General features: G+C 42.4%; 1 protein-coding gene and 1 long non-coding RNA gene across 2 annotated transcripts in view; one reads left to right on the top strand and one right to left on the bottom strand.

Moving 5' to 3' along the window:
• LOC308594010 overlaps nucleotides 1-2,640 on the bottom strand; it is a 30,482-nt gene extending 27,842 nt beyond the window's left edge. The window contains exon 1 of the long non-coding RNA XR_014011219.1: nucleotides 1,212-2,640. This is a non-coding gene — a long non-coding RNA (uncharacterized lncRNA). The remainder of the gene's footprint in view (nucleotides 1-1,211) is intronic.
• LOC308593732 (cadherin-10) overlaps nucleotides 1-17,464 on the top strand; it is a 419,208-nt gene that overhangs the window by 59,225 nt on the left and 342,519 nt on the right. The window lies entirely within an intron of this gene.

Raw genomic sequence — 17,464 nt, 5'->3', positions numbered from 1 at the left:
CTCTGCTGAATGGGAATGTGCTTGGAGCCTCATCAAAGGCTCAGGTCGTTAATCACGTCAGAGGGCAATTCCAGAAGATGAGCTTTACAATCATTTATCTAGACCATCTTTTTTCTAGATATCACAGCCAATCACAATCATTCATATGGCCCCACCCCAAATGTAAACACAAAACATTTTTTTAAGAATAAATTCCAGTAGGAGTAGTTTAAACTCCATTTTGATTTTATTTTCTATTTTTCCGGATGGCCTTGAAGTTGCAAGTTAAAGTTCAAGCCAACCTCAAAAATGCATTGAAAGTTGTGCAGGATCTGCTCAAGCAATCAGCTGCATGTATTTTAACCTGAACAGTCCAACACATGCCTTTGCAATCTGCCTGTTGCTCTTCTCTGAGACTGTGTTGCTTTCCCCTCCTCCCACTTTCTGTACCAGTTTGCCAGCTGTTAAAAGCAGTACTATATATATATACTGGACTAGGTTTATTACTGATATATTATTTTTTTGCAAGAAGAAAAGTAGACACATTATATTTAAAGTTAGAAAGTGAACACTGTCTGTTTGCTAAAGGCATTCAAACAACAGCCTAAAGTAGTGGCAAAGTTTCTATTTTGCTTTTTCAAAAATGGAACAAGTTGGCTAACTCATCTTTAAAGGCAAGCCCACCCACGGAAACTTCATTAATTTTGCCCATCAGAAGTCACATATACCCCCACTTTTGCAGGGAATGAAATGGTCCCTTGGAAGGAACAGTATTCAGCCCAGCTTGGATAAAAGCAACAGCAGGAAGATGCAAGGAGAACTACATATAGAACATAAAAGTATAAATGAAAACACAGTATTAATATGGAGAAAGAGTTCTAACAGCTCAATTATTTTTCATGTTAGATTAGAAGCATCCGTATGTGTGTGCATTTCAGTGGATTAAAAAGGACATTTGTCTTTTTTACTCCAATACAAATATTATTTATCCCTGAGTTTCCAAGGCAGCAATAACATTTTAAAAACCATTCAAAGTGTGAAACCAGTAAAAACAAATCAACACAATACCAGAACTATATACCTTCCATTTAGGGTGTTAGAAGAGGGGTAGTAGCTCTGGTGGGGGGACAAATTGTACTCCTTCTGGGGTAATCTGTACACCTTCTGGGGTAGGACAAGATGAACTGTGTGACACTGAGAACATTAAAGTGACTTGGTATGAGATACTCTACCTTTGGTGGCAAGTTTTCTGGGAACTTGCATGTGATAGCAGATAGCCTTGGAATGTCTCTAGTAGCACCTTGCAGATGACTTAAGTGGAGATGCTCACTCAGAGGCCTCCCCCAACATCTGCTGCATCCACCTACCATTTTCTGAAGATCCCTTGCCACAAAATGGCACCTTCTTTTAAAAAGACACAAAACACTCTCTTTTAACGTTTAAATAACATATAACTTTTACTTAGTGCGCTTGCACTTGCAGATTAAAATCTACAATGCAGGGGATGTTTAAGATGCTATAACAATAATTTATTTGCACCCCGCCCATCTGGCTGGGTTTCCCCAGCCACTCTGGGCAGCTCCCAATCGAATATTGGGAACTTACATAGATATATATCTAAGACTGACTAACATTTAAAGACTAACTGATACTCTGAGGCAGACAGCAGCACAACACAACATGCTTTTTGCTCCAACTGTTAAAACCAGTGCTATTTTTGTAGAAAAAAGAGTTGCCAGAACTCACCATGGATGTCTTGTCTCTCCTGTTCTCTTCTAATGGCAATGACAGCCATTGCTATTATAAGAGATGGCAGAGTTCCAGCTCAAAAGAGCCTTGGTTAAGACTGTTCTACCAGCTGAACCAACTGCCACAGAGTGTATGATGCCACAGAAAAAGATGTAGTATAAATACCAACAACTGGGAAACACTGGTATGAGAGCGCTCCAATTGGAGAACAGCTTTTACCGAAGGTGTCATGGGCTTTGAAGATGCTCAAACTCAGGAAGAAAGGGAGAAACATTTTGAGAGGAAGGCACGTTTGGCAAACCCTCACCATCATCAACTCCTGTCTGGAAACTTATGTCCCCTCTGTGGAAGGACGTGTGGATCCAGAATTGGCCTCCACAGTCACTTACGGACTCACTCTTAAGACTGTGTTCATGGAAGACAATCTTACTTGGCTACAAGTGATCACCAAAGAAGAAGAAGCTATAGAGTTCTACAGCTCTTGCAACAAACCCTTTACACATGCATTTTGGATGCCAACATTCCACAATTTGGAGGGGTGCATCTTCAAAAGCTCATTTTCTATTTCGTTCTGTTGCTTTTTACACTTCTGTTTGAGAGAAGGCAAAATCACGACCCCTCTACTTGAAATCTTTTTGTAAAATTTTGCAAAATTCATAAAGGGTCCATCACGTTGTTGAAAGCCTATGCAAAACAAAAATTATTGTTTCTTCAAATGCATGGCTCCCTGAACATTTTGGACATTTCCCCCACTCAATTTGGACTACATTTTGTAATGAGGTGTGTGCAGTCACAAACAGGTCAAGCTGCATATTAATTTTGTCGTATTACCGTAGTTCTCACCAGGTGCCCTATTCATATCATCCAGAGCTGGTGTGAGTAGGATCATGGCTGAGTTGCCATTGATGTAATTAACTGCTCTGAGTTAAGTAATGTCCATGTGTCTCAGTCTCAGTCTCAGTCAGTTTTATTGCACGTAGCCAAAGGCTGCTGCAATGTACACAGAATCATTTGACAGTTAAAAGAAAATATACTGAATTGATACAAAAGACTTAAAACATTTATATTATCAAAACATTATGTACTCTAAACAGAGCTATAAAAGTACCCCAATATACAAATCAAGACATTAAACAATAAAATTCATAAGCTAAAATCATCACATGGCCACTAATGTCCATGTGGTGTTTTGGAGATAGCGGTGCAAGGTTAAAAATGAGTTAGGGAGCAAGCAGAATAAACTGCTTGTTTATGTGTGTGTAAGAGAATGTGGGTGGCGCTGTGAGTTAAACCACTGAGCCTAGGGCTTGCCTATCAGAAGGTTGGCAGGGTGAACTCCTGTTGCTCAGTCCCTGCTCCTGCCAACCTAGCAGTTCGAAAGAACGTCAAAGTGTAAGTAGATAAATAGGTACCTCTCCGGCGGGAAGGTAAACCACTGCTCTGGTTTGCCAGAAGTGATTTAGTCATGCTGGCCACGCGACCTGGAAGCTGTATGCCGGCTCCCTTGGCCAGTAAAGCAAGATGAGCACCACAACCCCAGAGTCATCCACGACTGGACCTAACGGTCAGGGGTCCCTTTACCTTTACCTAAGAGAACATGAAATTCAACATGGCTGTCCGTTAATATAACATTTAACAGGTCTAACTATGCAATCTGACATATGCTTCCTCAGACATAAACCCCATTTTATTCAATGGGGCTTGTTATTTAGTAAATGTGTTTAGCAGTGCTTTTTATCCTGGGGGGACGCAGGGGGACGCATACCCCTAAACATTTTGTGAATCTTTGTATTTTTGTCCATTTACTGTATATATTTTTTCCAGATTTGAACAATAAAATGGTGGTTTTCTTGAGTCAAAATGAGAGTTCCCATAAACATTTTTTTAAAGAAAAAAAGCACTGGCATTTAGGATTAGAACCTAAGGAGCAAAACAAAATATTTACACATTTAAAATGGAAGCAAATATTTGTTCTATAGCAATGGATACAAAATGATTACATACTAAAAAACATAAATTACCTGACCTCCTGTTCAACAGAATCAAGTGCCCTTATGTTTCATATTTAATAATAATAATAATAATAATAATAATAATAATAATAATAATAATAATAGTAATAATAATCATTTACTGTCATTGTACTGTTCAGTTTCTGTTTCAGTTTCTGTTAATTGGTTCTCGTGGGAAACTTGCAGATTCTAGCTTCACCAATTAACTCAAGCTGGTGTCAATTTACTCTTGGCAGAAAGCCCAGGTCTGCTTGACCTAGAAACTACTCACTCTGATTGGTTAACGAGCAGCACTCAACTCTGTTATCTAGGGATTGCTAGCACAGTTTGATGTGAGGTGTGTTAGGAGTTAGAAGTGCTGTGTATGGTTATGAGAGAGAGAGAGAGAGAAAGAAAGATAGGATTTATTTTGCTTTTATTTGTATGCAGAAACTCTGCTGGTTTTATTTTTTCTTTTTAATAAATCCTGTAAATAGTTATTCTGAGTCTAGCTGACTAGTCATTACTGCCGCAACTAGCTTCCTCGCTGTGCAGGAAAACTCTGCTACGTTTGGGCTAAAGCCAATAGGGCTATGCCTGACACTCCAAAGTTCCATGAGGTTATGGGCATTGTGCTGCCAGCCTGAGTTGCGGTGGTGTCAGCATCAACGGCGTTGGTTCCAGTAGTTCCAGAGGTTGTTGTTCCTGGCTGGTTCCTGACCGTGGTGAGCTGGTGACGCAGCGGACACGAGGACAACAGCTGCAGCGTGTGAGTGCTGGGTGCTGTGGTTCCTGTTTTCTCTCTCGGTGGTCGTGAGTAGCTGGTTCCGGGTTCCAGGGACATCGCTCTCAAGATGGCCTCACAACCAGTTCAGATGGCTTTTGAGCGTCTGAATGACTTCAATTACTTGCTGTGGTCGGAACGCATGCAGGCAATGCTGCAGAGGGATCGTCTCTGGCAAGTGGTGAGTAAGTTTCCTACGAAGCCTGATGATGAAGACCTCGATAAAGACCAAAGAGCAAGGGCCACAATTGTCTTGGGGCTGGAAGATTCCCAGTTGCCGTATGTGAGGGGAATCAAGACAGCTAGAGGTGTGTGGCAAGCACTTAAAGAACTCCATGTGCGTGAGACAGCGGTTTCCAAGCTGTTCATTCGCAAGGCATTGTACAAGGCAATGTTACAGCCTGGGGTTACAATGCAGGAACACCTACACAGTTTGCAGTTAAAGTTTTCTGCGCTACAGGAAAGAGACTGTGCGTTAGACCAGCAGGAGAAGGTGGCTATTATTTTGAGTTCTCTCCCTGAAAGCTGGGATAATTTAGTTTTGTCTCTAGAAGGCATACAGGAGCGTGATTTATCAGTCAGTTACGTTACTGGGCGTTTGATTGAAGAATGGCAGAAGAGGCAAGAAAGGTCAGTGGCTGCAGAGGCTTCTACAGGTGGGCGGTTTGGAGGGAGTTCTCATGCCGTGCCAGAGGTGAAGCAAAAGCAGCGTACTGGTGAGGAGTCAGCGTTTGCTGTTAGGCGTTGTTTCCGATGTGGGTCTTCAGCGCATCTAAAACGACAATGTCCGGAGTTGGTCAAGTCTCAGTTGCCGGTGCAGGAGCAGAGACGAGATCAGCAGCAGCAGCAGCGTAAAAGGAAATTCTTCAAACAAAAACAGTCGGCTCAGCTGGTGACCGGCGAGGTCAAGATTGCTGATGAGAAACAAGCGGTCTGGGTGGTCGATTCGGGAGCGTCTCGCCACATCGTGAATTCAGATGAATTGTTTGTTTCCAAGAACTCAGCACAGCGCAGCCAGGTGGCTCTAGCAGACGGAAGTACTTCCGAAGTGATTTCGGGGGGTGCAGTTTATGTTCCTTGTCTTCGTGAATGCCTGCAAAATGTACTTTGTGTGCCGTCATTAAGGAGCAATCTGATGTCTGTAGATTGTTTGCTAAAAGCTGGGTTTAAAGTGCATTTTGAAGGAGACAGTTGCATTATTAAGAAGGCTGGTGAGATTTTAGGCACTGCTAAGTCAGAGGGAGGCTTGTTTTGGCTTAAAGCAGGATCTCAAGTTGCAGCAGTAGTCAGTAAATCTCAGCCTGCAGTGAATAACAAAGCTATACATGACAACTGTGTGCACTTATTGCATAGGAAAATGGGGCATGCTTGCTGGAAAAGTGTACTAAAAATGTCTGAATTGGCTGATGGGGGTAATTTAAAGAGTTGTAACAAGTACCTTGATTGTAATGTGTGTAAAAAGGTTAAAACCCACAGAGTCTCTTACCCCAGAAGTGACAGAGTTAGTGAGGCACCGCTACAGCTGGTTCACATGGACGTAATTGGTCCATTTGCTGTAAGCAGGGGTGGATCGCGTTTTTCACTAACAATTGTGGATGACGCCACGCGTTATTCTTGGGTTTTTCCCATGAAGAATAAGGGTGACGTGTTCACTAAGTTTAAAGGCTGGGTGGCATCTGTGGAAAGATTTCTGTCCATTAAACTCAGAAGGATTCAGACGGACAGAGGTGGCGAATTTATGTCAAATGCCTTTAAAGATTGGTTACAAAAGCGTGGCATTGGGCATAGAAAAACGAACGTTTTTTCCCCAGAGGAGAATGGCGTTGCAGAACGAAAAAACAGATCTTTACAAGATATGATGTTTGCCATGCTTGATGATGCTGATTTACCCATGTCTTATTGGGGGGAGAGCATGCTCACCGCGTGTTATCTCCAAAATAGGCTCTTTCATCAAACAATAGGTACAACCCCGTACTTTAAATTGTTTCAGAAAAAACCCAAAATTGACCATTTGCATGTGTTTGGATCAAAAGCCTGGGTATTAATTCCGAAACAAATGAGAAAGAAGGGAGATCCTAAGACCAAACAGTTAGTGTTTGTGGGTTACCAGGAGCTGGGAAAAGGTTTCCGCTTTGCTGAAGGGACAAATGGCATTGTGATCTCCAGGAATGCCAGTTTTTGTGAACATAGTGGCTGGGAGAGACTACATGCCAATACTGAGGTTTGGTTTGAACCTTCCCAGGAGCTTCATGACTCTGAAGGTAGACACAGAGAGTCAGAGTCTGAGGGGGAGGAAAGTTCAGATAAGAGCTCTCAAGAAAGTGGAGTTAGCCAAAGACCAGTGGCTAAGCAACAAAAGAGAGGTCGTAGTTCTGAGGAGGAAAGTGGGTCAGAAGAAAAATTTTCTCCCAGAAGATCTAAAAGACAAAATAAAGGAGTGCCTCCGGTGCGTTTTTCTCCTGATACTGCAAATGTGTTTAGTGTAAGTGCAGAGCCCAAGAGTTTTCAGGAGGTGTTAAAGTTACCAAAAGAGGAGGCAGAGCGCTGGAAACAGGCAATGGAGGAAGAGATGTCCTCTCTGAATGAGCACAAGGTCTTTACACCAGTAGCAGCGCCTGAGGGGGCAAAGATTGTAGGCTGCAGGTGGGTGTACAAAAGACTTAGGTCCGGTTAGGACATATCTAGGGTTGGAAGTGTGCTGGGCCCAAGATGGCAGCTGCCTAATTAGTCAGCAGAACAAAGTTAAACAACTACTGACTACATACAGGATGCAGGATTGCAAAGGGGCAGCGGTGCCTATGGATCCAGGTTTCATAAAAACACTTCATACAGATGAGAGTCCTGAATTTGAACATCCTGATGTATATCACTCTGTAATTGGAAGTTTATTGTATATAGCACAGTGGTCCAGACCTGATATTAGCTATGCAGTAGGCATATTAAGTAGATTGGTCTCAAAACCCACACTAAATGCCTGGAAAGGGGTAAAACAAGTTCTGAGGTATCTCAAACAGACAATTGGCTATATGTTACAATTAAATTCTTCAGAGGATGAAATGTTGAGTTGCTACTGTGATAGTGACTGGGGAAATTTGCCAGATAGAAAATCTGTCACAGGACTAGTCATAATGGTCGGTGGAGCTTTAATCAGCTGGCGGTCACGCAAGCAAGACGTTGTAAGTGTGTCATCAACGGAATCAGAGTATGCCGCATTGAGTGAATTGTGCAACGAGGTGATTTATTTCAAGCATTTGATGGCAGATTTAAATGTAAATTGTGGAGAACCAGTACAAGTTTACATTGATAATCAAGCTTGTATAACCTTAAGTAAAACAGAGGGTTTCAAATCGCGTTCCAAACATATCTCTGTAAAATACCAAAATGTACGTTGCTGTGTACAAGACAATGTAATCACCTGTACTTATGTGTCAAGTGAAGAAAATGTAGCAGATGTGTTAACTAAACCATTGGCAAAGATAAAGAACAAGCGAATGTGCAAGGGTTTAGGTTTGCTGGAAAAATGATCTCCTACATAGGTGTATTTGGTGTTAATTGTTCAGCAGAATCTGTGAGGGGGTGTTCAGTTTCTGTTTCAGTTTCTGTTAATTGGTTCTCGTGGGAAACTTGCAGATTCTAGCTTCACCAATTAACTCAAGCTGGTGTCAATTTACTCTTGGCAGAAAGCCCAGGTCTGCTTGACCTAGAAACTACTCACTCTGATTGGTTAACGAGCAGCACTCAACTCTGTTATCTAGGGATTGCTAGCACAGTTTGATGTGAGGTGTGTTAGGAGTTAGAAGTGCTGTGTATGGTTATGAGAGAGAGAGAGAGAGAAAGAAAGATAGGATTTATTTTGCTTTTATTTGTATGCAGAAACTCTGCTGGTTTTATTTTTTCCCTTTTTAATAAATCCTGTAAATAGTTATTCTGAGTCTAGCTGACTAGTCATTACTGCCGCAACTAGCTTCCTCGCTGTGCAGGAAAACTCTGCTACGTTTGGGCTAAAGCCAATAGGGCTATGCCTGACACTCCAAAGTTCCATGATGTACAACCTGTGTACAATGAAATTAAATGATCCTCCCCCCCAAAAAAACACTCAATCTCTTATCAAACAACACACCACCTCACAAGTCAATTTCGCGATGTTATTTTCCGTTCAACAGCCTAACAGCCCATGGATAGAAGCTATTTTTTAGCCTGTTGGTACGGCTGGTTATACTTCTATATCTCCTGCCCGAGGGTAGAAGATTAAAGTGGTGATGGCTGGGGTGTGAGTCATCCCTGAGAATTTTTCTCGCTCTCCTAAGGCAACGATCCCTTGCAATGTCATCTAGCGGACTCAAGGGACAGCCCATGATATCATGTGCTGTATTCACCACCCTCTGTAGAGACTTTCTGTCCATGGCTGTCAGGCCAGCATACCACACTGTGATACAATATGAAAGGAAACTTTTTAAAAGGAGTTCATCACTTGTTGTTTACCATTATTCTTTCGCAAGACCCTGAGGAAATGGAGTCTCTGTTGGGCCTTTCTGACCACCTGAGTTATACTGATTTTCCAAGTGAGGTCCTCACTAAGGTAAACTCCCAGGAATTTAAAGGCGGAGACTCTCTCCATACAGCCTCCCCACCCCCCGATATACAAAGGGGCAGGTTCCCCTCTCTTCCTTAAAACAGTCTTGAAATACTTGCTAGTGACTGTTCCTGCCACATTCCCACCCCAGTTATGTCCTACCTTATTGGGAATCCCATAATACCATCACTCTCATGTCTTCATAAGCTCGAAACTTTATCACTATAGAGCTAATGCAGAATTCAGCAACTTGACCAGGATTGGTTGTCAACACTGGAAAGACGCCAATTTTATTGATAAAGTTATTTATTATTATTATTATTATTTATTTATTGAATTTATATTCCATCCTATACCCGGAGGTCTTAGGGTGGTTCACAGAACAAAATAAAAATATAAAACCACAAAACATATAAAGTTGTGATTTTAGGGATAATTGCTTTTTATGGCAAGTTGGTTTTTTTAGGGGAAAAAAATTACTGCTATACATTGCCTTGGGCATTCATGGTGATGGAAAAGCTGTAAAGAAAACATAAAGATAAATTAATGGACCCTTTCTCCTCCTTGTTGCATCCATTTTAAAGGGGAATGCAGTACTAAATTGTAAATAAACAATTTAATTTAAAACACGTCCTTGAAACATTGCTGTGAACACACCCTTCTTGGAGATTTCTCTTTTCTTTCAATAGTGGGTTAGGATTCTAGATAAAAAAATTCACAGTCTGAGAACCAAGAGTCAGGAGTCGCTGATTTCAGAAGGCAGGGTTTGGTGATGTACAGGGGAGTTGCTGAAGTGGATCCATAGGGATAATGCCCCAGATCTTTATCAGTGGGCGGTGCTGTGGCCAGGCAGCCGTGCCTTCATAGTTTTATGGCTTAGGGGTGTAGGTATACCACCTCCCCCCTAAGTTATGGCCGGCTGCGTCACTGCAGATGCGCCACTGCGGGTTGCGAACGTGCATCCCGCATGGATCACGTTCGCAACCCAAGCGTCCACTATATTGCAATTGCTGGTCGCCATGTTGGGGCCATAGCTGTCAACTTTTCCCTTTTCTTGCACGGAATCCTATTCAGAATAAGGAAATTTCCCTTTTAAAAAAAGGGAAAGGTTGACAGCTATGGTTGGGGCTGGGTAGGATTTCCCCCCACTTGGCCATTTGGTTTTTACCTATCTTCTAGCAATTGTCACAACTTTTGTGAGGTTAGGGCCATGTCACAGCCCCTACAGGGACCTCTCTGGGTGCCCCTATTTGATGTAAGTCATAGGGCACCCACTATTGGTGGTTTACCCTTCCATGGACTCCCAGCAGATGTCTGGAGTCGTGATAGCCTAGCTTCACCCCAATGTCTAAGCCAAACTGCTCACATCTGTAACCAATAAAGTTGTGGCCTGTTTCAACCCATAAACCAAAATACTCCATGTCAGTGTGTTTTATTGTTCTCCTGGGAACATTGTGGCTCGGGTGCCTTGGCACACAAGGACCCTGAGTGATTTTGGGGTGGTAATGAATTTGGGGGGAAACTGAATGGGGAAGTGATCAGGGTTACTGGGTAGTATTTTAATTTGGGGAAATAATTTAAAATTACTATTGGGGGTAACTGAAGGGCACTGAAGTTATTTGGAGCAGGATCTGCTGGGAAAGTAATTGGTTTAAATTAATTGAAGAGAATCTGATTTGGGGGTCATTTGAGCTGAGGGAGAAATTAATTGAAGTGTTAATCAGGGTGATTTGTCTGGGAAACCAGTTGGCTTGCTTTCCATGGCATTTTAATTTGCATCTATATATTTAAATTAGCACATGCAAATTTGTGTCAGTGGCCCAGGTCTCAAATCTTTTAAGTACTTGGTAACACCCCAGATGATGCCACAGGGCTGCTAGCTTGATTCATGGATTGGGGTATGACCAAAAGCTGAAGAAATAGGGGAAGAGAGTTTCAGGCACAGGAAAATGGAGAAGCTGACAAATTCAAATGTAATATTTCCTGTTTTGCATGGTAAAAATTGGGGACAAAGTTCTCTCTGTGTGTGTGGTATGGGAGGTACTTTTTAAAGCAATAGGAATGGATGAAACTTTCAATTTGGGTTTCTTTCAATTTCTCATTTTCTAAATGGTTCAGTTCTCTACATTTCTACAGCAGTTTGTGAATTTTATATAAGTCCTCAGGAATTTCCTCAGCATTTTATATCAAATTTCTCCTGCTATACAAATTTTTGTAAAACAAGTCCATCTAATGGTAACATCATTTTCACTAATTTATGCATAATTAGGAGGACTTTATTCTAGTATACACATTTTTGTACACATTAATTGACGGGAGAACAACACTGCAAAATTTGGAAAACTGAATTTCAAAGGATTTCTGTGTTTCAGTTCATGTATTGTATTGGAACGTGCATAATAATTAAGATCATCTTTAAATGTAAACTGAATAAAATTCAAAGAGGAAATGTTGTTATTGCATGTGAATGCATTGTGTTAGACCCACAATCATGTTGAAGTGCCTCACAATAAGCAGTCACATTCCTTTTCTTACTTTGTGTGAGGTCTGTAAAGATCATTCCTAGAACTATTTGAGATGGTTTTCAATAGGAGAGAGCACAAATGTTCACTATCCATGAATAGAACAGTTTTTTCTATGTTTAACATTTTTTAATAATAATATTTTTTTAAGTGGTCAAGATCCTTGGCCCATACACTTTCTGTCCTCCTCTCTGAATTCTTTGCTTTTGTTGTACAATGCAAACTAAACAACAGAGTTTTATTCAATATTCGTGAGGAATGCCCAGACCTGGCCAGAAATTTTTAGAAACCACAAAGTATTCTGTTTTTTAAATTAATAGTGTAATCTATGAGTTGGATCCTTCATGCCAAAAGTTGAGTAATGTCACGTTTTGGTCGGCCATCTTGATTCAAAATGGCGCCTAGCATCCAAAGAGTTACAAAGTCTGCCACCCCCACCCTAGGAAGCATTACACCAAATTTGGTGACAAGAAGTAGCAAAGCAAATGAGTGAAGTCACACCAAAGTGGCATTTTGGTGGTCGCTATCTTAATTCAAAATGGTGGCCAGCATCCATACATCAACAAAAATCACCATACCTAGCTCAGGAACCCTTGTGTCAAATTTGCCAATGATATCTCAAGAGGCAGCTGAACCTAGAGAGAACAAACAAACAAACTGACAAACCATTCTCCAAAATATATTGTAGATTAAGTGAGCTAAACTTTCTCAATTTGCTGTATATGTATACCACCAAGATATGCAGCAAAATCTCCTACAAGGTTTTGTGAAACAACTCCAAAAGTCACATACAAGGTTCACTCTTTGATGGACAACATGTTTATAATGTGTATTAATTGTCCTAATTTTTGGTGCGTCGTGAATTGTAATACAGTGGTACCTCAAGTTACATACGCTTCAGGTTACAGACTCTGCTAACCCAGAAATTCGGGTTAAGAATTTTGCTTCAGGATGAGAACAGAAATTGTGCTCCGGCGGTGCGGTGGCAGCAGGACACCCCATTAGCTAAAGTGGTGCTTCAGGTTAAGAACAGTTTCAGGTTAAGAAGGGACCTCCAGAATGAATTAAGTACTTAACCCGAGGTACCACTGTAATAAGAATAAGAATAAGAATTCCCCACCCACTCTGGGCGGCTCCCAACAGAATATTAAAAACACAATTAAACACCAAACATTAAAAACTTCCCTAAACAGGGTTGCCTTCAGATGTCTTCTAAAAGTCAGATAGTTGTTGATTTCCTTGACATCTATTGGGAGGGCGTTCCACAGGGTGGGCGCCACTACCAAGAAGGTCCTCTGCCTGATTCCCTGTAAACTTACTTCTCACAAGGAGGGAACCGCCAGAAGGCCCTCGGAGCTGGACTTCAGTGTAAACTCTCCCTCTGATATAGCCCCAAAATAATGTACATCCTGACTGTGTAACAGCCAGACAGGCTGTTAACTGTTTCTCACTCTGCCAAGACTTTAACCTTATCCTGTTTGTGACATCATACATGGTATCAGAATGTCATTTTTTTTGCATTCACCCTACACTGTCTCCATGCCAACTGCAGTGGCCAATAAGCATCTGCAACTCATTAGCTATTGGTCTATTTAGCAGGTTTGATATTTCTTTATTTTATTTTGCATGGACAGGTGGAGTCCCCCAAACCCTGGGTGGCCCCATGTGGAATAACTACTCAAGACAACGTGCTATGAGATTAAAACTGGCCACTACTTTATTATGTTTCAGATGTGGGTTGACCCTGGCTCAGGCATTGGGCGTTCATCCCTCCCTGTCCCCCGCTGGGGATCTGGGGAACATCAGGGTTATCCTGTGGGGGGGGGATGGGCTGGCTCTGGAGAACATATGTTCAAGCAGAGAGAGCCCACCCCCATTACACCGCTGTTGCAGGGGAGTGCAATGACAACCTCTAAGACCAAAGCCTCCCCTCAAATAACCCCTTTAATGGGGAACCCTGGTATCGCCGCTGCAAAGAGGGGGTAGGTCACCACCGCACGCCCACCCCCATTTAGGGAAGATAGACTAAAGGATTCCACCCAAGGCCTGATACCGGCAACATCTGTTCGACAGTGGAATTTGCTGCCAAGGAGTGTGGTGGAGTCTCCTTCTTTGGAGGTCTTTAAGCAGAGGCTTGACAACCATATGTCAGGAGTGCTCTGATGGTGTTTCCTGCTTGGCAGGGGGTTGGACTCGATGGCCCTTGTGGTCTCTTCCAACTCTATGATTCTATTCTATGATTCTATGAAAGTTGTGACGTTTTGCTATGGGAAAGCCAAACCTGCCAATGCAAGAGAATTCAACAGCGACTTTGACGTAGCAGCACCTGTGTACCTGTGGAGAAAAGGTTAACCTACAAAAGAAGTCTTAACTGAGGGTGGGAGAAGCTCTGGAGTCAACTGACGATTCCCAGGTAAGATCATCCCCCTATTGTGTGGGCAAGGTGGTCCCTCCCCCTACCTGGCCTGGTCACCTTGGCAATGCCTCCCCAGGCGGGATTGGACAACTGGCTGAGCTAGGCGGAGACCTCCAGGTATCCCACCTGGGGAAGGCGAAGCCAAGCCTGTGCTAATGGTGCCACATAGGGTCCCAGGGGCTGCGCATGACCACGCAAAGGGTGCCCCCTGTTTAATGTGGGGAGCGCTCATTATTACCTATACCTAAAGAAAAGTTTAGTGGAACCTAAAAGCCAGGGCTGGATCTAGACACATCATACAAGTGTTTTAGTTAAATGGGTTGTAAACTCATACAGGGAAATCCGGTTGGGAAAGATGGGACTCCACAGCGCCATCTGGTGTCACAGTGTTATAACACATTTTCTTTACCAATCTAGCTGAGTCCCAGTATTTCATTTAAAGATGTCCAATGAAAGATGTTGCCTCTCTTGTTGTTTGCATTAACATTCTGCGGCATTACGAAATATAAAGCTATTTCATGTTGGTGTCTTTGATAAGACAAATACTTGCGCTACAAATGCAGATAGCTTTTAGAAGTCATGAGAAAACATCTGTCAGGAACAGCATTTTTGACACCAACATTAGAGGCTATTTAGTACTGGCAAGGCAAAAAGCATTGTAACAGCTGGAACAATTAGGTTAATACACCAAAAATGCATAATTAATATACCACATGTAGCATTTCATCTGATATTGTTTTCACTGACATATCATTATGCATTAAAAAAACTGCATCAAAACTAGAGGATTTTGTTGCAAATCACAATCAAAGCATTTTTCAAACCACTGTATATGTGGAAAGATTCATACATTTACAATGTAAGTCCAATTTAGATGTACAGTGGTACCTCGGGTTACAGACACTTCAGGCTACAGACTCTGAGAACCCAGAAATAGTACCTCAGGTTAAGAACTTTGCTTCAGGATGAGAACAGAAATCGTGCAGCTGCAGCGCAACGGCAGCAGGAGGCACCATTAGCTAAAGTGGTGCTTCAGGTTAAGAACAGTTTCAGGTTAAGAACGGACCTCCGGAACGAATTAAGTTCTTAACCCGAGGTACCACTGTATGGGAATGACAAATATAGCATTTGTCTAGAGTGCTGCAACTTGTTCTTATTCTTCTTAAGAGTGCGTCACCTTTACTGTAACCAATGTACATTCCCTTGTGAACAAGCCTCAGTGTAATACGTGGGACTTTTATTTTGAATCAGCATGCACAGAAAAGGGCTGGATAACTCCCTTAGCACATTGGGAAGGAAACATCATGAGCCCCAGGGAATGAGTTGAGGCCTGAAGCTTTTCAAGGTTTCCTCATTCACCTCTCTGTTCTTGTTTTCCATCATTCATCCTTTGATTCTGTAGGCCTATGATCTGGATTATTTATTTATTTATTCATTCATCAAATAGATTTCATGCCTCACCCTTCAGCAGGGTTCCACCATACACAAAGCTAAAATGGCAATAAAGCAAATGAAAACAAAACAAAACAAAACAAATCATATACACATATATAAATACCATACCGTGCAAAATGTTGTAGAGATAAAGGCAAATAAACCAAGGCAGCTCCAATGAAATTATTGCACTTGAGGTAGGAAACACAGATTTATCTTCTTCCAGCCCCTCCAAAATTCACTTATACTGAAAACATCTCATCCGATTCCACTTTCCCTTCCACACTTAGATAATGCACCATGGAATGACCACTCACCCAGTCCAGAGGGGGTGGGTGGTGGTTGAGGCCAAGCATGGTGGCGCCTCACAATCTCTTCCATAGTGGCTGTCCACTTGTGCATTTCCTGGCTGGCCACTCGGGATAGCCCACCACCCACAAATTTAAACTGCCCAATCAGGGGCAAGCTAGGGAGCAGGGCCTGGGTGGTGGACCGGAGTGGGAAAGTGTTCATTCTGGTCTGGCTCCTGGCCATAATCCATTTTCCCTTTCACATTGTTACATTATTCTTCCATTTTCCTAATGCACCATGGAATTGATCCTCACCGACTACACCTTCTCTTTCACTTATTCTGTATAGACATCTGTGGAAATTATAAGACCCCTTCCATTAGCTCAACCATTTCCACTGATTATCATCTCCCCTGCCCGCCCCCCAATCTACTACTACAAAACCCTCAGGTCTACAGTCCTTCTGAGCCAAGGAAAGACTTCATTTATAAGATTTTATTGAAGCCTTTTCATAATGCAATAAGATGAAAGAAACTAATCTGAATAAAAGCTACTCTCTCCAAGGTAGCTCGTAACCCTTGTCACCCACAGAAAATGGTGGACCCTCCCAGGTCTCCCTGGGATATCTACAATACCCTGCCTCTCACTCAGTGTCCTCCCATCTACCATGCACCATCTTTGCCAAAGGTGATGGCAGTGACACAGCCCCCATTTTGGGGAGAGTGGACCAATAGTAGACTGCAAGACAGAGATGGTGCTTAAGGGAAAGACTCCATATTTTGGGACTGAATAGAATTGGCCAAACCATTCTGTTCCATTTATAATGGTTTTACTTGTTTTATAACATAATGGTTTTATCTCCTTTTATAATTAAATATTATATTGTTGTACACCACCTCAATCTCTGTGTGATGCAAGACTCCAGGGATTCATGGGACACAGGTGGCTCTGTGGTCTAAACCACTGAGCTTCTTGGGTTTGCCGATCAGAAGGTTGGCGGTTTGAATCCCTGCAACAGAGAGAGCTCCCATTGCTCTGTCCCAGCTCCTGCCAACCTAGCAGTTCAAAAGGATGCCAGTGCAAGTAGATAAATAGGTACCACTGTGGCAGGAAGGTGAACTGTGTTTCCATGCACTCTGGTTTCCTTTACAGTGTTCCGTTGACTCAGAAGCAGTTTAGTCATGCTGGCCACATGACCCGGAAAGCTGTCTGTGGACAAATGCCAGATCCCTCGGCCTAAAAGTGAGATGAGCGCTGCAACCTCATAGTTGCCTTTTATTGGACTGAACCGTCCAGGGGCCCTTTACCTTTTTTCTTTTTTTCTTTTTTTTTAAACCAGGGGTTCTGGGCACTTACCCAGGAGTCTATTTCCCTGAATGAGGGAGAGTGCAGTTTTTATGATATATAGTTTATTTAAACACATGTGCAACCTGAGACTATTATGGAGGGGCTCACAACACCCCATAAGGTCTTGCTTCTCCCAAAGCCACAGCCCTGGATTCAAGCAGAAATCAATCATGGCTCTCACTCTCAGATTTCTGCCTGAAGCCTGCTTCTAGTGCAGCTACTACCAGCCAGGTGAGGGAGGCGGCCCACCCATTTGCTCTCCAGCACAAAGTAAACTCCTCTCTTATACTAAAGACCTGTACCTGGGGCCATTACCAAGAAGCTGGCCTGGCTGCTTCAACAGTGGAATCCCCCAAACTCACAACAATATTGTTCTGAA

This window comes from Podarcis bocagei (genome assembly GCF_964188305.1).
Source record: "Podarcis bocagei genome assembly, chromosome: 8".
NCBI lineage: Eukaryota > Metazoa > Chordata > Lepidosauria > Squamata > Lacertidae > Podarcis > Podarcis bocagei.
Note: the sequence above shows the minus strand (reverse complement) of the source record. Positions and strands in the feature narration are given on the sequence as shown.